Source organism: Amborella trichopoda, chromosome 13 (genome assembly GCF_054954075.1).
Source record: "Amborella trichopoda isolate Santa Cruz 75 chromosome 13, AtrichopodaSantaCruz75HAP2 v2.0, whole genome shotgun sequence".
In the NCBI taxonomy this organism is placed as follows: Eukaryota; Viridiplantae; Streptophyta; class Magnoliopsida; order Amborellales; family Amborellaceae; genus Amborella; species Amborella trichopoda.
In genome coordinates, this window is record NC_142348.1 from 18,695,354 (window position 1) to 18,722,314 (window position 26,961).

The 26,961-nt window shown below is 37.5% G+C and overlaps 1 long non-coding RNA gene across 5 annotated transcripts; it reads right to left on the bottom strand.

The window, feature by feature from the left end:
- Nucleotides 1–210: 210 nt before the first annotated feature.
- On the bottom strand, nt 211–25,613 carry LOC110007245 (uncharacterized). 5 transcript variants are annotated; one of them, XR_016047244.1, is made up of 4 exons: nt 23,511–24,794; nt 18,907–19,045; nt 18,719–18,776; nt 211–437 (listed from the first exon to the last, which is right to left on the bottom strand). It is a non-coding gene; the product is annotated as an uncharacterized LOC110007245 (long non-coding RNA). The 5 variants fall into 5 exon arrangements; XR_002280917.2 differs by lacking the exon at nt 211–437 and adding an exon at nt 25,386–25,613 and having other exon boundaries at nt 18,365–18,776; nt 24,390–25,004; XR_002280914.2 differs by lacking the exon at nt 211–437 and adding an exon at nt 25,386–25,524 and having other exon boundaries at nt 18,365–18,776; nt 23,511–25,004.
- Between the last annotated feature and the right edge of the window lie 1,348 nt (nt 25,614–26,961).

Here is a 26,961-nt window from a genome sequence, read left to right on the forward strand (position 1 = left end):
TTTTTATGATGAAAATTATTTTAGAATTATTCTTTGAATTTTTATGAACCCTTGGATGTCAACCCTGCCCCATAACCGTTGCCAAAGAGCGACAGAGCGCGACCAGAGGTCGCAAACGTCACTCAGGTGGGAGTGGCTCAACACATAAAAACACGGAGTCAAGAGCAAACCATGAACGAAAACTAGAATAAAACCATTCAACAGCCAATATCAATTCAAAAGTACAACCATCTCATTCATTCAATATCAAAAAGTCTTCACAATTCTTTCCAGGCACTACTGGCCCAAAATATACAAAATGAAATGTTCGTCATATTGTTGAGACCACCAAAACATACTATGAAAATCTTCGGAAGATGTCTTTCCAACTTCTAAACTTTGATCTTCAACCCCTAAACGGCCACCCACCTTTAGCACAGATACCACCACTCTTCACTCTACAGTTATGTAAATAAGATGGAATGAGCTAAAATCCTAGTAAACAGATCTACACCAATGTATTTCAACTAGCATAACAATGATAACAATATGCAATGCACATATGTATATATATATGATCACAAGGTATCGAGTGAAGTCCCTCAAGATGCTTCTCAACACTCTAACAGTAATATGATAAAAGCATTTCAATATACAATGCATAAGTCACAATCACCTTACTTAAAGCATAACAGTAAAGACAACATATCACTGTTACAAAACTAGTAAGGCCTACTCCCGAAGTAGAAGTCTCATTGCTCAGGCTAAGCCAATCTTGTTGCTTGAAACCTCTACCCTCAATCAAGAGGGAGGACAATGACAAGTGGGTGCCCCACTTCATAATGCCCTCACACACACACACACACACATACACACACACATCCTTAACACGATTTGGGGTTTTCGATAGGCTGGCCTTGCAAGATAAAACCCTCTTCTTATGCCCATCTGGTGAGAAGGTGTTATATTACCATTAGGTGACCCAATGCGTAGTGCCTATATAAATCGGGGGGGAGAGGGGGCGCGACCCTCCCAAATATTCACATCCTGACTCCCGTCCTATCATGGGGAGTTAGGGAAAGATCGCAGCTGCCGACACTATCATTCACAAAGTAGGTGCGCTTCCCATCTGGCAGCCACTAGCACCATCATTCATACAATAGGTGCCCATTCACATATCACATATGCAGCACGGTACCATCATTCACATAGTAGGTACCTATTCACATATCACATAAGCAGCACGGTACCATCATTCACACAGTAGGTACCCATTCACATATCACATAAGCAGCACGGTACCATCATTATTATGATATCAGTATCTAGTCATGATATCAACAATATCACATTTTATTAGTGGCATTTCATATTTAAGCAATATCATAATGACAGTACCATAGTAATAGTGACATTATTCGAGTTAAGCCTTACCGCTCAATTTCCTGCCATCAAGGGCAAGCACATGTGCTCACCATTATGGTCGTAACTTTTGGACCGTTTAGAGTTTGAAGATCGTTCTAAAACCAATTTTGTACTAAACACACCTATCTTTCAAATAGAGGTGGTTTGAAGACAAATGGACCATGTTTGACCTCTTAAAGGTTCAGAGAGGTGAGGGTTTACTAGTTGCACCCTGCTATGTACAGTGGACATCGACATACCCTGCTTCATACCACTATAACTCCCACGCCGCGAAGCAACTTGTGCCAGTTGCAAAATAAAATTTTAAGCCAAGACATATATCTTTCTAACAAGGAAAGTTTGAAGTATTTGGACTCCATTTGGTGGTTCAAAGATTCGTGCCGAACAATGTGATAATTCTGAATTTTATCAACACTGCCCACAGTGACATACCTTTATAAAACGAAGTATAACTTTCAATATAAGAAGAGTTTCAAAATAGGTTCTACATATATATTTAGCCCATTCAAAGATCTTTCAAATGGATATGGTTTGGCCGAAAATGAACTTTGTTTGGTTAGTTAAAATCAGTGACAATAGTGGTATTAGTGAAAAATCCAAGAAACAGTCAACAATGATATACCCTCTTCATTTGAAATATAACTTCAATTTCGTAAAGAATTTGGGCAGTGGGTAAAAACAAACATTTTACTAGACTCACATATCTTTCAAATGGCGGCGATTTGAGGTCAATTGGACCTCGTTTCGTCATTCAAAAGTCTCTTTGAAAAACACACATATTTCTGGAATTTCACAATAATATATGACATGTTTCAAGAACACATTCCATAACCTTCATTCCATAGTAAAGGACATGATAGGAACCATCATCTCACAATGTACACACATAACATACATTTCTTACATAATCTAAGATTCATACATTCATTCTCAACATCCACTTTCATTATAGAACAAAAACCCCAAGTTTCAGTGAAGAAGGCGTAAAGATTTCTACTTCACTTACACATTCATTACTCATCTCACTAGCATAAGGTTCATGCATCCTTATGACTACCATGCGATGGTGATGGATCCACTTACCATAACAAAAATGGTGTTTTCTCCACTCCTCTTCTCATAGCTCTCACCAGCCCACCAACGGTTGCCATCCAAGAGTCACTTCTTCAAACCTTGTGTCTTAGAGAGAGAGATGAAGTAAGAATGAGTGGCATGGGTGGGAGAAGAGGCTTAAGTACTCTTGCCTTTGAGGTGGCTAACCAAGTGTCACCAAAAGGCTAAAAAATCTGAACAAGTGGCTCTCAAATCAGCATGCATGTCAAGGACACAGCCAGCGATAGCCCACTTTTAAAGCAGCGTTACCTCTCACGCGTGCGGCGCTCACTCGCCTCACTGCGCGCCTTTCACTTCGCCTCACGCTCTTCTCCTCGTCGCGTGCTCACTCGTCGCGCGCTCTTCACTTTGCCGCACGCTCTCCTCTTCGCCGCCTGCTTACTCGCCTTGCGCCCTATCGCCGCGCACTCTTCACTTTGTCGTGCGCTCTCCTCTTCGCCGCACGCCCTATCGCCATGTGCTCTTCACTTCATTGCGTGCTTTTCACTTTGTCGCGCACTCTCCACTTCGCCGGGAGCTCACTCACCGCGCGCCCTATTGCCACGTGCTCTTCACTTCACCTCACGCCCTATCATTGTGCACTCTTCACTTCCTGCTCCCTTTTTATCCCGCCATGCACGCTAACTGCTCAAGAAAAATCCGGGTCATCGCATCCTCCCCCTTTAAAAATATTTTGTCCTCAAAATCGTTAATCGAACAAATGGGGGGGGGGGGGGGGAGGGGTACAAGGCTCAGATTTCATCTTCTCGCTTCCACGTTAATTCTTCCCTAGAATGATACTGTAATAAAACTTGGACTGGAGGAATCTCTTTGTGATGTAAAATCTGAATTCTTCTATCCAGTATCTCAATAGGCTGTTCTATATAAGTTAAATCCTCCCTGATCGGGATTGGCTCATACTCCAAAATGTGGGACGGATCGGACTGATACTTTTTCAATAACAACACATGAAACACATTATGGATATTGGCTAACTCGAGTGGTAGAACCAAACGATATGCTACACCTCCAACCCTTTCTAAAATCTCAAAGGGTCTAATAAATCGTGGACCAGTTTTCCTTTTTGCCAAATCTCATTATACCCTTAGTTGGTTATACCTTCATAAAAGCCCGATCACCCACTTCAAATTCAAGGTCCCTTCTCCAATTGTCAGCATAACTGTTCTGCCGACTCTGGGCAATCTTGAGCCGCTCTCAAATTAAGGCAATCTTTTATGAGGTTACTTGAACAATCTCTGGCCCTAAAAGTTTTCTTTCACCAACCTCGTCTCAACATATAGGCGATCTGCACTTCCTCCCATACAATGTCTCAAAAGGTGCCATTTAGATACTGGCCTAGAAACTATTGTTATAAACAAACTCTATCAGAGGCAGATGATTATCTCAGTTTCCCTTGAAATATAAAACACAAGCCCTCAACATATCTTCTAAGGTCTGTATTGTCTTTTCTGACTGTCCATCTGTTTAAGGGTGGAAAGCTGTACTAAAAGTGAGTTTGATCCCCATTGTTGACTGTAGGCTATTCCCAAACCTCAAAGTAAATCTGGGGTCTCTATCGACCACAATACTAACAGGCACCCCATGCAACCTTACTATCTCCTTAATGTATAGTTGGGCTAACTTATCCATGGTATAAGTAGTACGGACAGACAAGAAATGAGCGGCTTTCGTGAGTCGGTCCACAATAACCCAAATATTATCATGTCCCAAAGCAAAATCTTCCCAAAGTAAAATCCTCCTTACCTTCCAACTTTATTTCCTAAAAATTTTTCATGAATTGAGGATCCTCCTTTTGCACTACTTAGACTTGTTGAAAGAGATGGGGCTCTATTCTTATATATGAAATTATTCCTTTCCCATCATCAAGGGGCAGGGTTGGGAACCATTATACTACATCTTCTAGTAACTTCATCTCTCGGACAATCATGTGAGACATTGACACCACAGGGTTCCTACTTAAAGCATCTGCCACAACATTAGTCTTACCCTGGGTGGTAATTGATGGTACAATCATAATCATTGAGCAAGTTCATCCATCTTCTTTGTCTCATATTCAATTTTTTCTGAGCAAACAAGTACTTGAGGCTCTTATGGTCGGTGAAAACTTTAAATTGAGTTCCAAACAAATAATGTCTCCAAATTTTTAGAGCAAAAACCACGGTTGCCAATTCCTGAGTGGGATAGTTCTGCTCGTATGACTTTAACTGCTTGGAGGCATAGACTATAACCTTTTCCCTTTGCATCAGTACACACCCAAGCCCTTTGTGTGAGGCATCAGTAAAAACCAAAAAATCTTCATTCCCTCTAGCAAGGTCAGTACCCGGGCTGTAGTCAGTCTCCTCTTTAATTCTTGAAAGCTTCTCTCACAGTTTTCGGATCATACAAACTTAACTTCCTTTTGGGTTAGGCAGGTCAAGGGAAGTGCTATTTTCGAGAACCCCTCTACAAAATGCCTGTAATACCCTGCCAGCCCTAAGAAACTACGAACTTCAGATACATTCATTGGTCTTTCCCATTTAAGCACAACCTCAATCTTACAAGGATCAACAACAATCCCCTCTTTGGAAATAATGTGCCTGAGGAAAGCTACACTTAGGAGCCAGAATTCAATCTTCTTGAGCTTAACATACAATTTATCCGTCTTTAGAGTCTGGAGGAGCATTTTTAAATGTTTCTCATGATCTGTCTGATTCTTAGAATACATCAAAATATCATCTATAAAGACCACTACAAAGTTATCTAGATACGGCCTAAAGACTTTGTTCATCAGATCTATAAATAGAGCCGGTAAACTAGTTAATCCAAAAGGCATAACTAAGAACTCGTAGTGGCCATAACGAGTTGAACGCAGTCTTGGAGATATCCTCTTCCTTAACACCTAATTGGTGGTACCCACACCGAAGGTCGATCTTAGAAAATACTTGGGCCCCTTACAATTGATCGAATAAGTCATCCATTATGTACAACGGGTATTTATTCTTCACTGTGACCTGATTCAACTGTCTATAATCAATGCATAGCCTCAAAGACCCATATTTCTTCTTCACAAATAAACCGGTGCACCCCATGGTGACACACTAGGTCAAATGAACCCCTTCTCCAAGAATTCTTGTAATTGCTCCTTCAATTCCTTTGGCTCAGCTAGGGCTATCCTATATGGGGCTTTAGAAATTGGAGTAGTACCAGGGGCCACCTCTATTTCAAATTCAATCTCCCTAATTGGGGGTAGAGAAGTTAGCTCTCCAAGGAAGACCTCTGGATATTCTCTTACCATCGGTATCTCTTCTAATTTAGACTGAACATTCCGGTTTTCTACTGCATAGGCCAAGTATCCCACACATCTTTTGGCCAACAAGCGCAAGGCCCGAAGGGCTGAGATGATGTGTAAAGGAGAAACATTCTTAATGCTCTTAAAACATAATTCAGGTTGACCCGGGTATCTAAAAGTTACAATCTTATCAAAATAGTTCATTGTAGCATCGTGGGTAGACAACCAATCCATACCCAAAATAATATCAAAGTCTCGAACATCTAAGAGTATCAAATCTATAGATAACAGATGTCCTTCAATCATAACCCCACACTGTTTATATATTATATCAATTTCTATTAATTCTCTTATAGGCATACATACTACCAAAGTCCAAACAAGTTGTACATGCTTAACATTCAAGTGACATGCAAAGTGTGGTGCAACAAATGAATGGGATGATCCAAGATCAATTAAAACTTTTGCTTCAATTCTACATACAGAAAGTGTACCTCGAATCACAGAGGTTGACACCTTAGCCTCTTTCTAAGTCAGGGCGAACATCCACCCTTGAGTCCTTGGTCGATCCTCTGATCCCCTGACGGGACAATCTTTCACTAGGTGGCCCAATTTTCCGCACCGAAAGCAGGTCCTGGTCTTTTTGAAGCATTCAGTCGCCGTATGGTTCCAAACCACAGTGAGGGCAGATCGGGCGTCGGTTGCCCCTCACATCACTTGGAACAACCCTCGGGATCCTGACACTACCTTGATTGTTTCTCCCCTTCAACTCTCTCCTTGGAGGTGGTCGTGGCTTCTTCTTAAAACTCCCAGACTGAGCGACACTCAACCTTCCATCTCTTTTTGCCCGAAATTCATCATCATCTCTCTCCATCTTTAGGGCCAGGTCCACCAGCGGGGAAAATGTCTTGAGGTTTGCTGTGATAATCCTTCTCCTTATATCTAACCAAAGGCCCCTCTCAAATTTACTAGTCTTTTGCGCCTCAGAACTAATAACATGTGGTGCATATCTAGAGAGTTCAACAAACTTTGCTGCATATTTCTCAACAGACATATTCCCATGTTGCAGCTCTATGAATTCTACCTTTTTCCTTTCCTTTACAGAGTCGGGGAAATATTTCTCATAAAAGACTTCTAAAAAATTCTCCCAAGTAGTCACGACTCTTGACCCTTCTCGTGACTGTTTTACTGAGCTCCATTAGTGTTTAACTTCTTCTTTAAGCATAAAGGTACCCAACCTAACTTTCTGCTCATTGGTGCAATTTAGAACTTCAAAGATCTTTTTTATCTGCCTTCTCCATCTCTCAGCCTTTTCAACTCCCCCATGACCTACAAAGTTTCGAGGTGCCAGCCTCCTGAACCTTTCTATCAGATTACTATAATTCATATCAGAGGCAGGCGTAGACAGGGCCGACATAGCTTCTCTTATCATTTGTGTCATGGCCTTCAAAGCTCTGACGAGTTCACCGAAAGCCTCGGTGTTCCCATTACTTGAACTTGCATTATTAGTACGAGTCCTCGGCATCTCCAACTTAAAACATAAACGCCTAGTTACTAGCCTATCAAAGAATTATCCTACAAACACTTCTAAGACTCCTTAGGCTAAGAATCATATCTTGGCTGCTCTGATACCATAACTGTCACGACCCCGCCCCTAACCCCTGTCTGAGGGCGACAGAGCATGGGATCACGACTGAAGGTCGCAACCATCACTCAGGTAGGAGTGACTCAACGCATAAAAATACGGAATCAATAGCAAACCATGACAAAAAACTAGAATAAAACATTTAGACAGACAAATATCAATTCAAAAGTACAACCATCTCATTCATTCAATATCAAAAAGTCTTTACAATTCCTTCAAGGCACTATTGGGCCAAAATATATAAATGAAATATTCGTCATATTGTTGAGACGACCAAAACATACTATGAAAGCGACGGCTTTCCAACTTCTAAACCCTTGATCTTCAACCCCCAAATGGCCACCCAAGGTGCCATCTGGATGCTAGCCTGAAAGCTATTGTAGTAAGAAAACTTTACCTGGGATAGATGGTCATCCCAGCTTCCTCTAAAATGAATGACACATGCTCTCAACATGTCTTCCAAAGTATGGATGGTCCTTTCTGAATGCCCGTCTGTTTGGGAGTGAAAAGCGGTGCTAAAAGTAAGCTCGGTCCCCAGGGCTGATTGTAGACTTGCCTAAAACCTAGAAGTGAACCTGGGGTCTCTGTTTGATACAATGTTGATAGGAATCCTATGAAGTTTCACAATTTCTCTGATGTATAGCTAAGCCAACTTATCCAATGTATAGGTCGTGCGAATCGGTAAGATGTGAGTAGCCTTAGTCAGTCGGTCCACCATGAACCAGATATTATCATGCCCTGCATTAGATCTTGGTAAACCAGAGACACAATCCATTGCGATGCAATCTCATTTCCACTTTGCTATGGGCAGGGGCTGTAATAATCTAGCAAGTTTCTAATGTTCAGCCTCCACTTGTTGACACGTTAAAAATTTAGCCACAAACTACGCCACGTCTCACTTCATGTTGTTCCATCAGAATGATCATTTCAAATCCTGGTGCATCTTCGTACCCTCAGGATGTATCGTGTAACGAGAGTGGTGTGCTTCCTTCAAAATGGCTCTTTTTACACTTTCATTATTGGGAACACATACTCGACCCTTAAAACTTAACAGTCCATCACTACCTACAGAAAAATCCACTTTCCCTTTTTGTTCTTCGAAGATTTCCATTAGGTAGGGAACCTCTTTCTGAGCCGCTCGGACTTGTTGGAAAAGTTGGGGCTCCACCCTTAGACATGACAATACTTCACTCCCTTCACCGAGAGGTTGAGATGGATGCCATTCCACTACATCCTCCAACAACTTCATTTCTCGCACCATCAATTGTGCCACAGAGACCACGGTTTTCCTGCTTAAGGCATCAAGCTACTATATTAGTCTTACCTAGATGGTATTCGAATGTGCAGTCATAGTTATTTAGTAGATCCACCCATATTATTTGCCTCATGTTCAACTCTTTTTGAGGAAACAGGTACTTGGGGCTTTTGTGGTCCGTGAACACCTTAAATTGGGCTCCATAGAGATAATGCCTCCAGTTGGTTCCTGTAGGCTGATAACGCAGTCAACGCATCTGATGATACAGTAAACGCATTTTCTTTAATTAGATAAGGCTAAAACTTCAAGATAAAATCCAAAACAATCCAAAAAACCTCAAAAAAATTAGGAAAAATCACCAATGGAGTTCTATAAATACCCCCTTCATAACCCAAAAGAAAGAGATCAGAAACCGCAAAGAGACCAGAAACCACAAAGAAATCCCATAGAATACCCGAAATTAGAAAAATAGCCCAAAAATACCAAAAATACCAAAAATAGGAAAATCCCTAAGAAAATTCCTAAAAAATTAGAAAAAATCCCAAAAAATTATAGAAAATCCCAAAATTCGTATTCAACCTTTGGAGATCCCAAAACCCTTGGAAAAATAAATAAATTCTCCTCAAATCTTAAGAAAAGCTTAGGTATACCCTATCTAAAATTCTCATCTTTTCTTCCTGCCTTTGGAACCCTAGATCTAGGTCAAAAAACCTTTAATCTACCAATTCCAGCAAGCAAAAGGCATCCAAAAAAAGAGATGGTGAGATAAATCGGAAGAGCGGCCTGATACAAGCCCGAAACTTCGGGTTTCGGGTCCCTAGAGCTAATTATATCTTTATTTGCTTAATTTAGTTTGCTTTTCATCGTTTAATTCTGCTCTATTTTATTTTTTATGGAAACTAATTCATCCTTATATTTAATTAAATTTAGAAGCGTGCTTAGGTCAAAAATATGGATTTGGAGCTGGTGCTGCTAGTGGACTGAGAAAAAGACTAGATCTGTAAAGATTTGGGATTTTTCTGAGTCCTTAATTCAAGCAACCCCACTTTCTCTACCTTTTAAAAAATAATAGAGTTTTTGTTAATATTTGAGTAGATCTCGTCACAGAGATCGACGCAGATCTGAACGTAAATAGCTTGGCGCCCACCGTGGGGCTCTTTGAGCTTCAGATCTGTATTTTTAACTTAAAAAGCTTCTTCTTGTGTTTTCTCTTATATTTATTAGATCTGATCATTTCTTTCAAGATCTTATTTTTTCTCTCTCCATAAAAAATTTAGGATTTTTTTTTTCTTAATCTTTATGATCTTTTGGATCTTTTTTATCATATTCTTTTAGATTTATCTTTTAGATGAATTATTATTATTATTATTATTATTATTATTATTATTATTATTATTATCATTATCATTATCATTATCATTATCATTATCATTATCATTATCATTATCATTATCATTATTATTTAGATCTTCTTTTATATTCATCTTGATCATCTTTATCTTTAGATCATCTTTTAGGTCAATCTTTTAGGCCAATCTTTTAGATCATCTTTAGATCTATCTTTTAGATTATCTTTAGATAAATCTTTGGATCATCTTCTTTTAGATCCCATCTTTATCATCTATAACATCTTTATATCATCTTTATCATATTTTTCATATCCTCTTTTATTCATACTTATCATCTTTAGATCATATTTTATCTTCTTTAGGTCATACTTATCTTCTTTAAATGCATCTTTATATATATATATATATATATATATACATCTTTTAGAAACATCTTTATCTCTTTCCAAAAAAAGGAAGAATATTTATCTCTCTTGATAAAATAAATTTTTTTAAAAAAATAAAAAAATCATAAAAAAGAGATAGGTCTAGGCCATCTCTACTTTATTTGTTTAGAATAGAAATAGATCTCGTTTTTTTTTTTTTAATCTTATATTTTGTTGTTAAACCTTATCTGCATGGCTTATAATTTGCTTGACATTATCTTCTTTTTTTTAAAAAAAAAAAATATTTTTCTTTTAGAAGCATTTTTATCTTGTTTTTTTTTAGATAGCTAAAAAGAAAAAAGATAAAAAAAAGAAGAAGATTTTTGTTGCATAATTTTCTAGTCATGTCTATAGTTCGTGATGACTCAGATACTTAGTCTACTGCCATACTAGACCCAAAGAGCTAAGCAACATGATCAATCTTTTAACGACACCGACCCCCATTACATTTAATGATGATGACATACCTCCGAGGTTCAATCGTTTTTACAGCCATCCACTTTATATCATTGTTTTCATGAGCGGTTATGAAATCAGGAGAGTGATGGTTGACAATTGGGCATCTCTGAACATATGTCCCTTGAAAACTATTACAAGAGTAGGATTATCACAAACAGACCTTGAGGTCTCAAACATCTCAATTGCAGCCTATGATGGGGCTCAAAGAGAAACTTTAGGGATCATCCTCTCACTCTTAAGATTGGGCGGGTGGTCCAAATAGTGAGGTTTTATGTCCTTGACATCGAACCTTCGTTCAATCTACTTATTGGCAAGTCATGGCTACATGAAAATCTTGTTGTGGCCTCCACTTTGCACCAATGCCTAAAGTTCCCAACTGTTGGAGGAGTGGCTTGCGTACGTTTAGATGCAGTCAAAGCAGTAAAAGAGAAACTCTATGAAAATTTGAAAATCCAAGAGATCCCACCTCTAACATATAAGGAAAATTGTGTACTGATTCATAAAACACATGAAGTGTCTGAGAAATTGAAAATTTGTTATAGTCATTATGATTTTGGTGCATGCACTGCGTGGAATATGTTATTAGCTCAGGAGTACTGCCCCGACTTTGGCCTTGGAAAAAATGGCAAGGTGTTGCTGAGGCAATTACTCATCCCCCTCATGTTAAAGAAGACACCGACGATCGAAGAGGGATGGGTTGCACACTTTCTAAACTTCAATGTAAACTCAAATCTTCTCAGCATCCAAGTTTTATTCTTGAAGGAATTTAATGTCTTGACCACCAAAAGACCGAATCTCTTCCAAAATCGGAGATCATAATTGAAATTCCTCTAGAAGAAGAGTTGTTAAAACGACAACTTTCCCGGCTTACACTTGGAGCCCATATTGTGGCTACCACCTCCTCGCCTTCTAGGCAAACTAGGGCAATTACTAAAAATTGGAGCATTACTCCCTTATCTATTGAATCTATCTAGAGGATACAACGACACTTTCAAGTCCCTGTGCCAAAAAACAGGCATTCTGCGCAAAGCCTCTCTAATACCATTACCTTTTCGATTGTAGAAAATGTAGTCAAGACCCTTGACAAACCCAATGAAAACTTAAACGAAGTCAAGGAAGAAAATGAAAACGAAACAAATGAGGGCTCACCTGTCGATGAAAATTTCAAGGCAAATGAAGAACCTCCCACTGAGGAACTCATGTTCCAAGCTGAGCAGTTTACGACAAGATTCGACGGTAGTCCTACTGCTATTGTCGAGGAGACCTTAGACATTAATCTAGGAATTGAGAAAGATCTGAAGATCACAAGAAGTGGAAGCTCTCTGTCACCAGAAGAACAAGACAAGATGGTCTCCCTCTTAAAAGAATACATTGACATATTTGCCTGGTCCTATGAAGATATGCTTGACTTAAATCTCGAATTGGTACGACACCATCTTGTACTCCATAAAGGGGCAAGAGCCATCAAACAGAAACTACGTCGACAAAAGCCTCAATTTAAAGGCAAAGTTCATCTTACCTGTGAACTATCTGGATTGGTTAACCAATATTGTAGTAGTACTTAAGAAAGATGGGAGAATCAGACTTTGTATCGATTATAGGGACCTGAACAAAGCATGTCTTAAGGATGACTTTCCTCTGCCAAATATAGATGCCCTAGTTGACAACACTACTGGATACCAAATGTTATCCTTCATGGACGGTTTCTCTAGCCAATATCAGATCCTCATGGCGAAAGAAGACCAAAAAAAGACTTCATTCATCATGCAATGGGGGACATACTGCTATAGATTCATGCCTTTCAGTCTTAAAAATGCTAGGGCAACCTAACAAAGGGCCATGACTGCTATATTTCATGACTTGATGCATGACATTATGGAAGACTATGTGGATGACATCTTCGTCAAATCCAAAACTCGGGATGCCCATCTTCTCAATTTGAAAAGAGTATTTGACCGACTTTGAGAGCATCAATTAAAGCTGAATCCTCAGAAGTGCGCCTTCGGTGTTGAGTCTGGCAAGCTACTTGGCTTCATTGTGGGCCAAAGAGGAATAGGAGTGGACCCAGTGAAAATTAAGGCTACTTCAGAAATGCCACCTCCAAAGAATATTCGAGAAATTTGTGGGTTGCAAGGTAGAATACAGGTTATTCAGAGATTTATATCACAATTAGCTGAGAAATGTGATCCATTCAATCGTTTGTTAAAGAAAGACACCCCGTTTATTTGGGATGAAACATGTCAAAAAGCCTTCGACTGTATAAGGGAGTACTTTCTAACCGATCGATCTTGAGTCAACCTGATTCTAACAAAACTCTATTCATTTACCTTGTGGTGATAGATAAGACAATGAGGGCGATGTTAGGGCAATATAATGACCAAGGAAAGAAAACCATCTATTACATCAGTAAGATAATGGTTGACTATGAAATACGATAGTCGGATGTGAAAAAATATTGTCTAACCTTAGTGTGAGTAACTCAAAAGTTGAGGCATTATGTGTTGTCTCATACCATCAAGTTGATATCCAAGATGGATCCACTCAAGTACTTGCTAGAAAGACATGTTCTAAATGGACGATTAGTCAAATGGAGAATGCTCCTAAGTGAATTTGACATCGAATATGTTACTCAAAAATCAGTCAAAGGGCAAGCAATTTTTGATCATTTAGCTAAACATGCCTTACCTAACTGCATCCCCCTCAAAACGGATCTCCCTGATGAGGACCTCTTTGTCATTGAGAATCCCACTTGGGAGTTATACTTTGTCGGGTTAAGAATGAAGATGGCATTGGTGTCGGAGCCATCCTAAGCTCTCTGGAGAAAATAATGTTTTCAACTGCTGTAAAACTCAATTTTCCTGCACTAGCAATGTTGCAGAATATGAAGCCTTAATAGCTGGTCTCGAGAACACATGTGAACTCCAAATTAAACAATTATGGGTCATGGGAGATTCTTTGCTTACAATAAATCAAATTAACACAGAATGGATGGTTAAAGCCAAAAGGTCCAGCTCTATCAGAACTCAGTTGCAAAGTTATCAAAGTGCTTCAAAAGAGTAACCTTTCAACATGTGACTTAGAAAAACAACTAGTTCGCCGATACTTTGACCACTCTCGCGTTAACGGTGAACATTCATCCCTAAATGAGTGTCCAACCATTCTACATTAGACACAGGAGTAATCTTTCTCCTCCCAAGATGGAGTCGGAAGAAGATTTTCAATCAAAGACGACATCCTCTACAAGAATTCATTTAAAATCCTCCTAAGTTGTATTGATCAACCAGAGGTCGACATAGTGCTCAAAGAACTACACAATGAAGGAGAACACACAAGGGCAGCACTCTTAGCTCAGAAAGTCAGAAGACAAGTATACTACTGGACTACTATGGCCGAATACTGTTGGAAATATGTGAAAAGACGTCCTAAATGTCAAGTTTATAGGGATCTCATATATGTTCCTTCCATGCCATTCAATCCAACCCCTCTGCAAGAGTTAAAAGATATCAAACCCTTAGAAATTCTAAGGGAACCACCTGGGCCACTTTCAAGGGATTTTTTGAATAAGCCGCCTATATGGGATGAAGAACCATACTTTAAAGATCAAATCATATTATTTCCTGATGAGAAAGGATCCAAAGAAAATGGCAAGGGCAAGGGCATGATTTCACTACGTGGGGCACCCCACATTCAAAGAAAAGAAGAAGATCCAACAAAAGCATACATATCCACCAGTTTGATAAGGATCACCCCATATGATGAAAATACTGTAGAGGCAGTCTCATCCAAGATACTGATTGTCTCATCAAATAGAGAAGACCATACAGGGGCAACCTTGTCAAACCACTTGATAAGGGTACCCTCACTTGATGATGAAAATAAAGCACGGGCAATCGGTGAGGCCCATGCCTAATATGAGGACTCCCAAAACTCCTTGAGGCGATGTGCTTATCAAGAGCAACATGAAGTTGCAACTGAAAAGGATTACCGAAAAGGCGTGGGATGATCACTTGCTCCTCCCTTTCAAATAAGCCAAGTGGGGCATCCATGTTTTGCTTAGGCAATCTAAAAAAAAAAAAAAAAGGGAAAAAAGATGAGCTTAGCCAACCTAACAAGAGATTGAAGGATCAAGAAGCTCAGAGTGACTTCGAGTCTAAAAATCAAAGCTCGAGTAAAGCAGTTCAAAGAGGAAATATTCTATAAAGATTCGACAACCTTTGTTAAGGAAGTATCAGATACCAACTAGGGGCAAGGAAAATTGAAAGATAACCAAAACTAGGACCTCCCTGCCATTTAGAAGAAGCAAGGATGATCAAGTTCTTATGTTTTTTTTTTTAGGACGAAGTGCCAATAGAAGGAAAAAAATACCACCAACTCTTCTCCTCCTCCTCTGTTTCCATCTTCTTCAAAAGAAAAGGGAAAAAAAAACATCCGCAGAGATGAAAATCGAAAAGAATCTCGAGCATTGGAAAAAAGACCACTGGGCTTAACATCCGAAAGGGACCTTAGTGGCAGAGAGAGAAAAAAAAAAAAGAATAAAAAAAAAAGAAAAAGAAATCCACCGAGCTGAAAATCCGAAAGAAACCCTGAGCGTTGGAAAAAAGGCTACTGGGCTGAACACTCGAAAGGGATCTAGAGGCGATAGAATAAAACTTTTTTATCTTTTCATCTCTTCTCAAAAAAATCTCCAGAAATTCTTCTCTTTTCAAATCAGAATGGCGTCATAAAGCGAAAGAATGCATCAATCCAAGTAAAACTTGAAGAGATTCGCCTATCTGAACTTCAAAAGAATGGTAGTGGAGGACCAAAATTGGAAGTTCAAAGATATTTTGAGCACTCTGAGGCACATCTTGTATTATCCAAGACACTGGTTTCTCGAAAAAACAAGAAAATGTCTTTCTTGAATTGTGACATAAGAGCCAAGATTGGAAGATGAGGAAGTACTTAGTGATTCCTCGTCCTGAAAGTCCCAAGTAGAGGCTTGACAAGCTCATTGAAAAAAAAAAAGGAAAAAAAAAAAGAAAAAGAAAAGAAGAGAGAGCTCTATAGTAGCATGAGCCTAAACTGCTTACCAAAAACTTGTTTTTTCAAAAATTTTCATCCATCTTCAAAATTCCCCTATGTGTTTCGTGAGTTTTCCAAAACCTTAATTTCTTTGGTTAAAACGTAATTCGAAACTCTATTTCTGTTTCACAATTCAATCCATCTTCAAAATCTTTTTAAAATGTTTTTTAAAAAACGAAGGAGTTTCATGGAAGCTTGGATAGGATGGGTCCGCCGCCACCAAATCCTGGATTGCCATGCTTGCAAACCTTTACGAAAACAAAGACCAACCCATAGGTTTCCATACCAAAAACCCTGAACTTGTGGATCCCAAAAATCAGAATAGAAGGCGAACAAGTTTAATTAACCAGAAATTTATCATCCCATCATTTCATATAAATTAAAATCCTATTCGATGGGAGAATCAAACCCCAAAAAAACGGTCTAAAGTAGAAAATGACTACACTGGCAGCTTCCAGGTAGCATTGGAGTGACTATAACAAGGAGTGTCACCAGCTCAAAGATAGTACGGTTCATATTGACTGTCACTTCAGATCCCGATTGTTGGATACCTCTCAACCGCACTGACTCAAAGATAGCAGTTCCAGTTCGATGTCTTACGGATCAAAAGAATCCATCGACGTACCGCCTACCCAAATGGTACTAGTCATTCAAAAGAATGATTCCTCGAAAAATGTTTTCCTTCTCACCGTGTCTCAAGTATCTACTTCTTTGTCATTCACCTGATGCCCCAGGGGAATACCAAAAAAGGGCAATTATATATACCCCCTCAAAATTCTTGCTAAGAGAACTCTTAAAAACCTCGATTCTGGTCCTAAAGGACTACACAAACCTTAGTTACCATAGGCAACCTAGACCCAATTTAATTAACCTAAAACTACCCAACTCCTTTCTCAACTTGAAATAAAGCTCAAGAGCTTTCCAAAGGTCAAAAATTATATAAAAATGACAATTTGGTCCCTGTGGACTGATGATGCAATCAACACATTTGATGATGCAGTAAACACATTTTCTTTAATTAGATAAAACTAAAACTTCAAGATAAAATCCAAAACAATCTAAAAAAACTCCAAAAAAAATTAGAAAAAATCCCCAACAGAGTTCTATAAATACCCAGTTCATAACCTAAAAGAACGAGACCAAAAACCACAAAGAGACCAAAAACCACAAAAAAATCCCTAAGAAATTTTTGAAATTAAAAAAATAGCCCAAAAAATCAAAAATAGGAAAATCCCTTAAAAAATTCTTAAAAATTAGAAAAAATCCCCAAAAATCATAAAAAATCCCAAATTCATATTCAACTTCTGGATATCCCAAAACCTTTAGAAAACTAAAGAAATTCTCCTCCAATCCTAATAAAAATCTAGGTAGACCCTACTTAAAATTCTCAACTTTTCTCCTTGCTTTAAGAACCCTTGATCCAAGTTAAAGAACCCTTGATCTATCAATTCCAACTAGCAAAAACCTTCCAAACAAAAAGATGGTGGCATAAATCAGAAGAGCGAACTGATTCAAACCCGAAACTCGGAGTTTCGAGTCCCTAAAGGTAAATATATATTTATTTGCTTTAATTTAATTTGTTTTTATCATTTAATTATCTGCTTTATTTTATTTTTTTCTAGAAACTAATTCATCATTATATTTAATTAAATATAGAAATATTTTTAAGTAAAAAATACGGATTTGAAGCTGAGGCTGCCAGTAGACTCTGAAAAAGACCAGATTTGTATAGATCTGGGATTTCTCTGAACCCATAATTCAAACGACCCCACTTTCTCTACCTTTTAAAAAATAATACATTTTTTATTAAGATTTGAACAAATCTCATCATAGAGATCGGTACAGATCTGAATGTAAACAGATATGTATGTAATTTTTCCTATTTTCTTAAATTCGTTAAATGACATCAAGGCTTTTACGATCTTGAATTTATTAGTTTTATTTTCTTTAAAGCGAGAATTATTGTAATAAGACTACTGTAAGTGATCTTTACCAAAAGAAAAAAAAAAAATTGAATAGACGAAAAATGAAAAAAAATATATATTCCCTGACAAGATCGCATTAGTCTTTCTTTCACTCGGAACCATCCTCAAACACCTCAGCCTCACGTCGAAGTTTCGCAGCATCTGCCTCAGACTTATAAAGTGTTATGCATACTATGTCCTCCTCATGTGCCCCAAAGACGTGTTAGATCTCTCATATATGGGTCGAACGTCATACAAAACAACCGTCTTCATCAGCTTTGGATAGCCATGAGGGGACTACGTCAGAGCCGTTGTAAGTATTTGTGTTAGGAGAGGAGTCCATGTTCTATCAAGTAAAGTAATGTATTAAGAAAATGACCAACAATAATTAAAGTAAAACGTGACTCAATAGAAAGACAAATGCACATAACATCCAAGATCAATTAATACACTATTAATAAAAAATGCACACACTAAATGTGAAATCTCACCAACCTAAACCACGTCATGAACAAAAGAAACAGCAGCTGCACATTCATGCCTACGTGCAACTATTACCCTCTCTCTCTCTGTTTGCAATTGGATATGCTGGTTTTTCTGGCTCGATTAAAGATCTATGGCTTTGAGTTCAGAAACATTACCGAGCCAATGATAGCTTACGAAAATATTTGTGGGTTACATTTTTCATATAAATGGCTCACACGCCTAGGAAAATACCTCACAATAGCTTTCCAAAACAGCAGTCCAAGAACAGCTATAAAAATTTAATACCAACTTTTTTATTGTCAACGATAATCCTGCTTTATTCTTTTTGTGTTAGAGGTGCGCTAGGCCTGCACAATATGGTAGAGAAAGAGAGTGAGAGAGGAGAAAGAGATAAAAAAGCAAAGAGATTGTAAAATGAGAAATAGAGGAGAGCGATAATGAAGCGTTACGTCTAGAAAAAATGAGATAGAGAGAAACCTGCCCGCCTTCTGTGAGAGAGAGAGAGACGCCTGCCCTCTGTGAGAGAGAAAGATCCTTGAGAGAGAGACCTGCCTGCCCTCTGTGAGAGAGAAAGACCAAAGAGAGAGACCCGCCTACCCTTGAGAGAGAGACCCACCTATAGAATTTTTTAGATCAGGTCCGGATCCACCCAGATCCAAAAGTATAAATAAAATTCGGGTCCTGATCTGGTTGGATCTTAAATGTTTGAATCCGGATACGGATTTGGGTCGGAATCAATTCCATGCCTAACCAAATTGAACAGTAGGTGGAAATTTCACTTAACTTTAGGGATAATTTCATTAAGGGAAGTGATTTCCTGCGACCATTGTACTATAATATCATGCAAAGATGTGTTAACATAATTTAAGTCATTAGATCAACTACAAACCAATGGCTAAGGTTGAAATCAACTTTGTCTTTTTTTTAAAATTTAAAAGTAACATTTTTAATTTTGAACTCAAAATCCCCACCCTATTTCCCTCCGTTTCTCCCTCCCCCAAATATTCTCCCTTCCCACCCTCTTCTCTGTCTTCCTCTCATTCTCTCAACCTTATTGTCTCTAATCTAAATATCCCGTCCCTTATTCCTTCCCAAAGAAATAGAGCTACCCATATGAGAAGACCATGGATATTCATCAAGAAGATAAAGATTTACAGGAAGATTCAAGGTGAGCCTTTTACTTTATTTTTTTGGGTTTTTTGCTTTCCTTAGATCCTGGTTCAACCTCTCTCTTTATATATACACCTTTATATATACATCTCTCTCTTTATATTGGAGTTCTCCTTTTCTATTTTTTTGGTTTTACAGCTGTAAAGGTTCTTGTTTGTAGCAGTAAAAAAGTCTAAAAATTCATAGCCAAGAAACTCAATTTATGAAAAATTCATTGATTTCAGTAAATCAGTGAGCTCAAATTTGATTTTACAGTGAACTTGTTGAAATTTTGTTGATTTTAGTAAATTGCACTATTTTTTTTTTCATTGGCAATTTGGTTCAATTGTGTTTCAACTAATAAAGGTTTGTAACTTCCTGGTTGAAGGCTTTCAATTGCTTGATCAATCTTAAGAACATTAGTCTCTACCTCATTACTCAAAAAATTATCTAATTTTATTGTACTTGGTAACTGCCACTTTTACATGTAAGGTTATATGATGTTGATGTAGCCACTTCTCTGTTGAAAGCAATCTTGAAAATGGGGGGACCTTTGTATTCAAGCTTGTTAAATGCAAAAAGCCTTTGTATTCAAGCTTGTTAAATGCAAGAAGGAATTTATTGTGCATATATTCAAGGTAGTCAAAGAGACCAATCTTTGGGATGAACCAGTTACACTGCAAATACTTGACGCTGCAACCATAGATGAAGACTAAACCAATGTGTATTTAACTTATTTTTCTGTATATATTTAAGGGTGAACTTTGGAGTGTGGAGAGAATTTTTTTGCAGATTTGGAACCATCTTACGGCTTGTATTTGATATACATATGCTATGGAAAGTTTAATTTCTCTTATCCTCTTAAGAGTTTTCCCTTATTGGAGCTGGTTATTCTAGTGTGGATACTTGTTACTGTTTGACTATGACATAATGAGCAATGGCTTTGTGAATAATGCTTGTATGTTTTAGATGTGGCGAAAAATTTATGGTCACTTAATGATTCTATGCATATGATTCTCTTTCCTAATGAATATATTTCGATGTATCTCTCTCTGTGTTAAAAAATCTCCAAAGGCATGCAGCTTTCCTCATTCATTACACAAAAGCAAATATAATGGCATTTCAAGGCACATCCATGCAATTTCCTCACATAACAAGAGCCTATGAATATTTGAATGTATTATACCATCAATAATACAATAGAAGAACAAGAAAAGGATTCATCGAGGAACAATTTTGAGGGCCTATATCTATTGTGCAGCTATTCACATCATACTAAAGCATTGAACCCAATATCAGAGACTGACAGAAATTTTGTCAGGAAGAATAACACAACGAATTGACCATGAACCAAAATAGTCTAACCATTCACATCCCACAAATTCCTCATAATGAATTGCCTCTAACATTCCCTTATTTTTCCCTATACATGTACATTTCAATGGGGCAACCATGTCTCAAACTATATGTATACGATGAAAAAGATGAGAAAAAATTATCCTAGAGCTTATATGCTACGAGAAAAATATCCTGTTGAATATAGATCAAATAGGATCCTATTTAGTAAAATTATATCTATCAACACATGAAACCAAAGACTCTCACCATTTCAGGCATCAAGAGAAACTCGGACAAACAAATAATTTCTTTTGCAGCTATGGTTCTTCGCACTCAAGCTCTAAAACCAAAACCTCAAAACCAAAGAAAAAAGCTTGAAACCTTAATAAACAACCTGTGTGGCACAACAACAAACTTAATTGCAGCAATAACTTCATATGAACTTGGCTTCATGGTCATCATATTGATGTTGTAGTTGCATTTGAGATCATGAGCTGGTTAAATTTCCTAGCCTCAGATCAAGACGTTTCCATAAGGATTTATATTGATGTTGAATGACCCTTGTGCCTCTCTTAAAGGAAGAAAAAGAAATTGTAGATTGGCATACAATCACCTCTACTGATGAGCGAGGTCTACAAGAACCTACTGAAATTCAGTGGTGCAGCAATAATGATTGAGAGGAGTGAATCAATTTTTTTTTTTTTTTAAGTTCCTTAGGCATCATCGAAATATTTGCAAGAAGTAGCAGAATGCAACACAATAATGCACTATTTTGGCCATTTTTTATCCTTAATTCTGATTATGGATTATTTTATTCTCATCATTTTATATATGACCAAATTGCTTCAAAGAATTCTTCTCCACAACCATTGAAATCACTTCCCAAGCCTCAAAGAATATTACCTTTGGCCACCATGAGAGTTGTATGAATTTTTCTTAAGATATATTGAGTATTTCATATAAATTTAGCATCAAGATTTGACTCAAAATGATATCAAATAATGCTTGATCTACTGCTGCTAGAATAGCAGCAGTTACAAGAGAAAAAATAGTAAATATCCAATGATCCAGTAAATGAGAAGGCAATACTCTATACAAAAAATGGTACCTCTTGGAACATGGCCACATATACAAAAAATGGTGCTAATTAAAGAACATCGTACAACCAATAAAAAAGAAAAAGAAAAATGTGGACCAAAGTACAAAAAGATTGATTAAATTCTACCAAAATCCCACAGTTCTTCTTGATAAGCCGAATTTCATGAGAACAAGAACAGTTTCAACTTTTATGGTTTGTGAAGCTAAGAAGCAATTGCAGAAACAACACAGAATTGTTTTCTTGCTAAAGACATTCATCAAGCTACATTGTATGTTCCAATTTCCTGCATCATGCAATGGGATTTTACACTTGCGGTTACAAAATCAGTTTACAAGAATATAGTTAATAATGCAGTAAAACTTAATTATCGGTAACTAACAATGCAACTTCTCCAATACTCTTCAAACATGGGGACTCTTCAAACATGGGGAGCATGTGTGCCACTTGATTATGTTACAAACAGAACATAGAGAGAACAATTACAAATTTATTAACAATTGAAAATGATGGATTCAAGAAAGGAGTCAATTTAAGAAGCTTTTGATTTGCATTCTTTGGTATTCAGTCCAGCCCTCAGAGTTGGGCAATTCCTCTTATCATGACCGCTACCTTTGCACATGAAACATTTTCTATTATTCTTCTATAATCTAGAGATTTTCTCATGATGTCTTAATCTCTACTTAAACAATTTAAAATTCTAAAAAATTAGGAAGGGAAAAAACTAATAAGTTCTGAGGACACAACATTGTATGTCTATATTTTGTGAAGCGCCAGGTTGCTAATGAACAATGCTAAAGTGTAACATAAGGAAAACCGATAGTATCACTTATTGTTGCATTTACATACAAACCAATATAATATACGATGAAAAATCATTTATATTGAATTTTCAACATGGTCTACAAAAAATTCTAAAGGCATTCTAATTTTGGTATAAGCTAAACCTATAACTGAACTACAAATAAGTATATGCTCCCATAATGTACAAGCAATGTACATACCTAAAGAAACATAGTTGAAAACAAGAAAACCCCAAATAGAAGTTTGTTTATATGGTTTTTACGCAGTGAAGGCTCTATTGAATGTTGTAAAAAAAATTGCCCCTCGAAAAAGATGGCCATTGAAAAAAAAAAAAAATTTGTGTGATTTACTAAAATCAATAAATTTCAACAAGTTAACTGTAAAACCAAATTTGAGCTCACTGATTTACTGAAATCAGGGAATTTTTCACAGATTGAGTTTCCTAGCTCTGAATTTTTAGACCATTTTATTGCTACAAACAAGAACCTTACAGTTGTAAAACCAAAAAAATAGTAAAACAGAACTCCAATTTTCTTCATTCAATAACCCTAATTTACTTGCAAATAAAATAAAAATTTGAAATAAATAAAAATAAAAATAAAAATAAACCAAAATCTTGTTCAAGCATCATTGAGCCACCTAAGGTTCACAAGCCCTCAAGAAATTTGATTCAAGAACCCAAAAAGTTTAGTACCTGACTTGACTCAGGAATTGCCTTCCTTCCAATTTTCAGGGCTATCCTGATCTATAAAGTCTTCTATGCAATGGAGATTGAGATGGAAAGATGGTTTGAGCAGCAAGCCTTCCAAGACTCTTCAAAGAAGAAAAACGTGATCCAACGATCTGAAGAAGCCCCATTTATAGAGCACCAAAAACTCCCATTCATAGAGCATAAAAAGACCCAACTAATAGAGCTAATCTTCGAGAGACCTCAGTAGAGTGAAAGAGATCCTTAGAAAGGGAGTAGAGAAAGAGGGAAGAGCAAGATAACCTACAGAAGGATGACAGAACAACATAGGGAGCTGATAGAGAAGGATTCCAAGCATTGGGGTCAAAAAAGGAACTGTGCGAGAGATCTATATATACAGAGAGAGGGCTGAACCTGGGATCTAAAAAAAAGTTAAAATAAAAAAATAAAAACAAAGTAAAAGGTTGACCTTTAATCTTCATTCAAATCATTGTTTGAAGGAGAGGAATTGAAAGAAGAAAGTAGATTGTAGTTGATCTAATGGCTTAAATTATGCCAACATGCCGTTGCATCGTATTATAATGCAACGGTTACATAATCATTTCCCATTCTTTCTTCGGTAAATAGCAACAATAGCCTTATTATGGTAGAGGTAGCAGGGGTGTTTGTGATAGTTTTGCTCATGCTTGTGTACGTGTATCGCCCGCAGTGAAGAAGTGTGCCGTTGTAATGTCCACATTAATCAATGAAATCAAACCCCTATATTTTGACTTATATTGAGAAATGCAGGCAAAACAATCCACACGTGGGTGAATTCCCGTTTCTCTCTCTCCTCCCCCGATGCAGCCCAATATTTTTCTCTCTTTAAACGGGTGAGATTCTAACCTTTAGCAACTCCCCCCAAACCACGCTTCTTTTCTCTGGACTCAGCCGTCATCTTTGCTGCATTACTCCATGCTGGGTTGTTCTCTTTCATCACTGGCCCCTTCCTCGCCTTTAATTGAAGGCTTTTGAATTTTAGGGTTTCGAGTGAAGTTCTGAAATCTAGAGTTGTGAGCGTCTCATTTCCACAAGGAAGTTCAACCCTGGGAACTGAGATATGTGTGGCCTCAAATAACGTACAACTGTCCTCCATTTCAAAAGTTTCGTGGAATCTTTTACATAACGGGAGGTTAACTTCCCTTTGTGAACGATCTAGGGTTAGTTTTTGGGATCGGCCCTCTTCTACTTCTGCAAATAAATAATGCATGTAACTCCGTAATTCTGCATCATCCTTATCTTCTTCTTCCGGTCTCATTTTGGGAAATAGGGTTCATGCGTTTTCTCTCTGCGTTTCTGCATCGTCCTTATCTTCTTCTTCCAGTATCATTTTGGGAATTAGGGTTCATGCCTTTTCTCTCTGCGTTTCTGCATCATCCTTATCTTCTTCTTCCGGTCTCATTTTGGGAATTAGGGTTCATGCCTTTTCTCTCTGCGTTTCTGGAATTCCTTCAAAGTTCTCTGAATACAATTTAGTGAGAAACAGAGCACTCTGAGAGTAAGGCAAGAGAGAGAAGAAACAACGGAAAGAAAATTAAATATATATTAACATATACGATAAAATAATATATATTATTTTTAAAAACTCGTGTCAAATCTGCATTGGACATGCCTATACCCGGATCCAATCCGAATTATTATTCGGATCCAAATCTTAGATCCATATCCTGATATAAATAGGATCCTAAATTCAAGTTTCAAATCTGGGTCGATTAAATTCTCAGCCCTAACTGCCCACAGAGAAAAACGAAAAAGAGAGAGAGACACCTGCCCTCTGTGAGCGAGAGAGAGACCCACCTGCCCTCTGTGAGAGAGAGAGAGAGAGACAGAGACGTGACATACCTGACAGAGAGACGCCTGAAAGAGAGACCCGCCTGCACAAGAGAGATATCTCTCATTGGGAGAAAAATAGCGGATGGTACGACGCGTGGGAAAGCAGGTTGGGAATGATAGAGGGAGATAGGGGATGGGAAGAGGGAGAAAAATAATGATTTCCTGCAAAAGAAAACTTGACTAGCGACGGCGTAATAGAAAACTTGACTAGTGAGGGCATACTCCAGACTGGGTCATAAATGCTCATCCTTGCCTTCAATTTTATAGACTGAGAGAGGGACGGGATGGGGGTGTCCCGTGGTCTATAGTGATTTTGTGGTTTATGGAATCTCCTGTAAAGGTGCTCCATGCTTCAAACTGACAAGCCCCAGGCGGTTAAAAATTGAATAAAGACTATAAGAAATTTAAAAATAAAAAATATAATAAAATAAAAATATATATATATATTGATTAAATAAAGCACAGCCAAATAAAACTTAAAATTAATCAAATAAATATATTTTAAGACCTTTTTTTGTGCCTCGAGATATTTTTAAATTTTTCTAAAAATAAATGAAAAAATATAAAAAAAAAATTTTATATACAAATGCCTAATTTATTTATATTAAATTTAATACCAAACCGAATAATACTCCTTAGCGAACTCCTAATGATGAGCTCACAGACGATTTGGCGCTTTAGTGGGTAGTCAGAGTTTTCCCTTGGGTTTTTTCCCAACCCTAAAAAAATGAGGCTAATTACTAAAAGTAGGGTCTCTTTTTAATTGTAGGGCCATTCTAGGGTTTCTAAAATGGGGTTTCTGATTTCCATCACTTTGGAATACTGAAATGGGTTTCTAATTTCAGCCTAGGGTTTGATGATTTTAACCTAGGTTTGCTTATTTTTCAACCTTGGGTTTTCTATTATATGCCTAGGGTTTTGTAATTTCAGCAAACCGATGGTAGCATAGAGGGAACGTGGAGGGAAACTCTTGTAGATTCCACCTTGTGATGCAGGAGATGAAGAGATTGAAGATCTCATGAGGCAAGTTGATGGAGGCAAAAATTATTGATTAATTTTATTCAATTTTTAGAGTTGGGTGGACGAAGTGGATATGTGCAACTTGAATTTTATGTGATCGTCACATACCAATGAAGATGGAGGGCAAGTTCTATCGGACAACTGTGAGATCAGCTTTGCTCTACGGGGCAAAATATTGGGTGAACAAAAAAATCCATTCAGTAAAATTTAGGTGCAGTATTAATAGGCGATAAGATGAGTTATAGTAGATTTAGGAGGGATGGCTTCACTGAGGGTATGGCTTTAATAAAGCAAAATGGTGGACCAGGGTTCTTGTGGCCGATCCTAATTAATTAGGAAAAAGTTATGATGATGATAATGAATTTTTATTTAGTTTCCAAATATGCATATTATAGTTTTAATTGTAGGTTGCTCTTTATCCTACAAAGTGATAATCAACTTCTATATGATGGGTTCTTTTATGAAATACTGGATTGGAAGTTATGTACATAGTTGTTTGATTATCATGAAACATCTCAATTGGATTGAACGATTGGAATTTCATATCCCGAAGTAGTGATTTAGC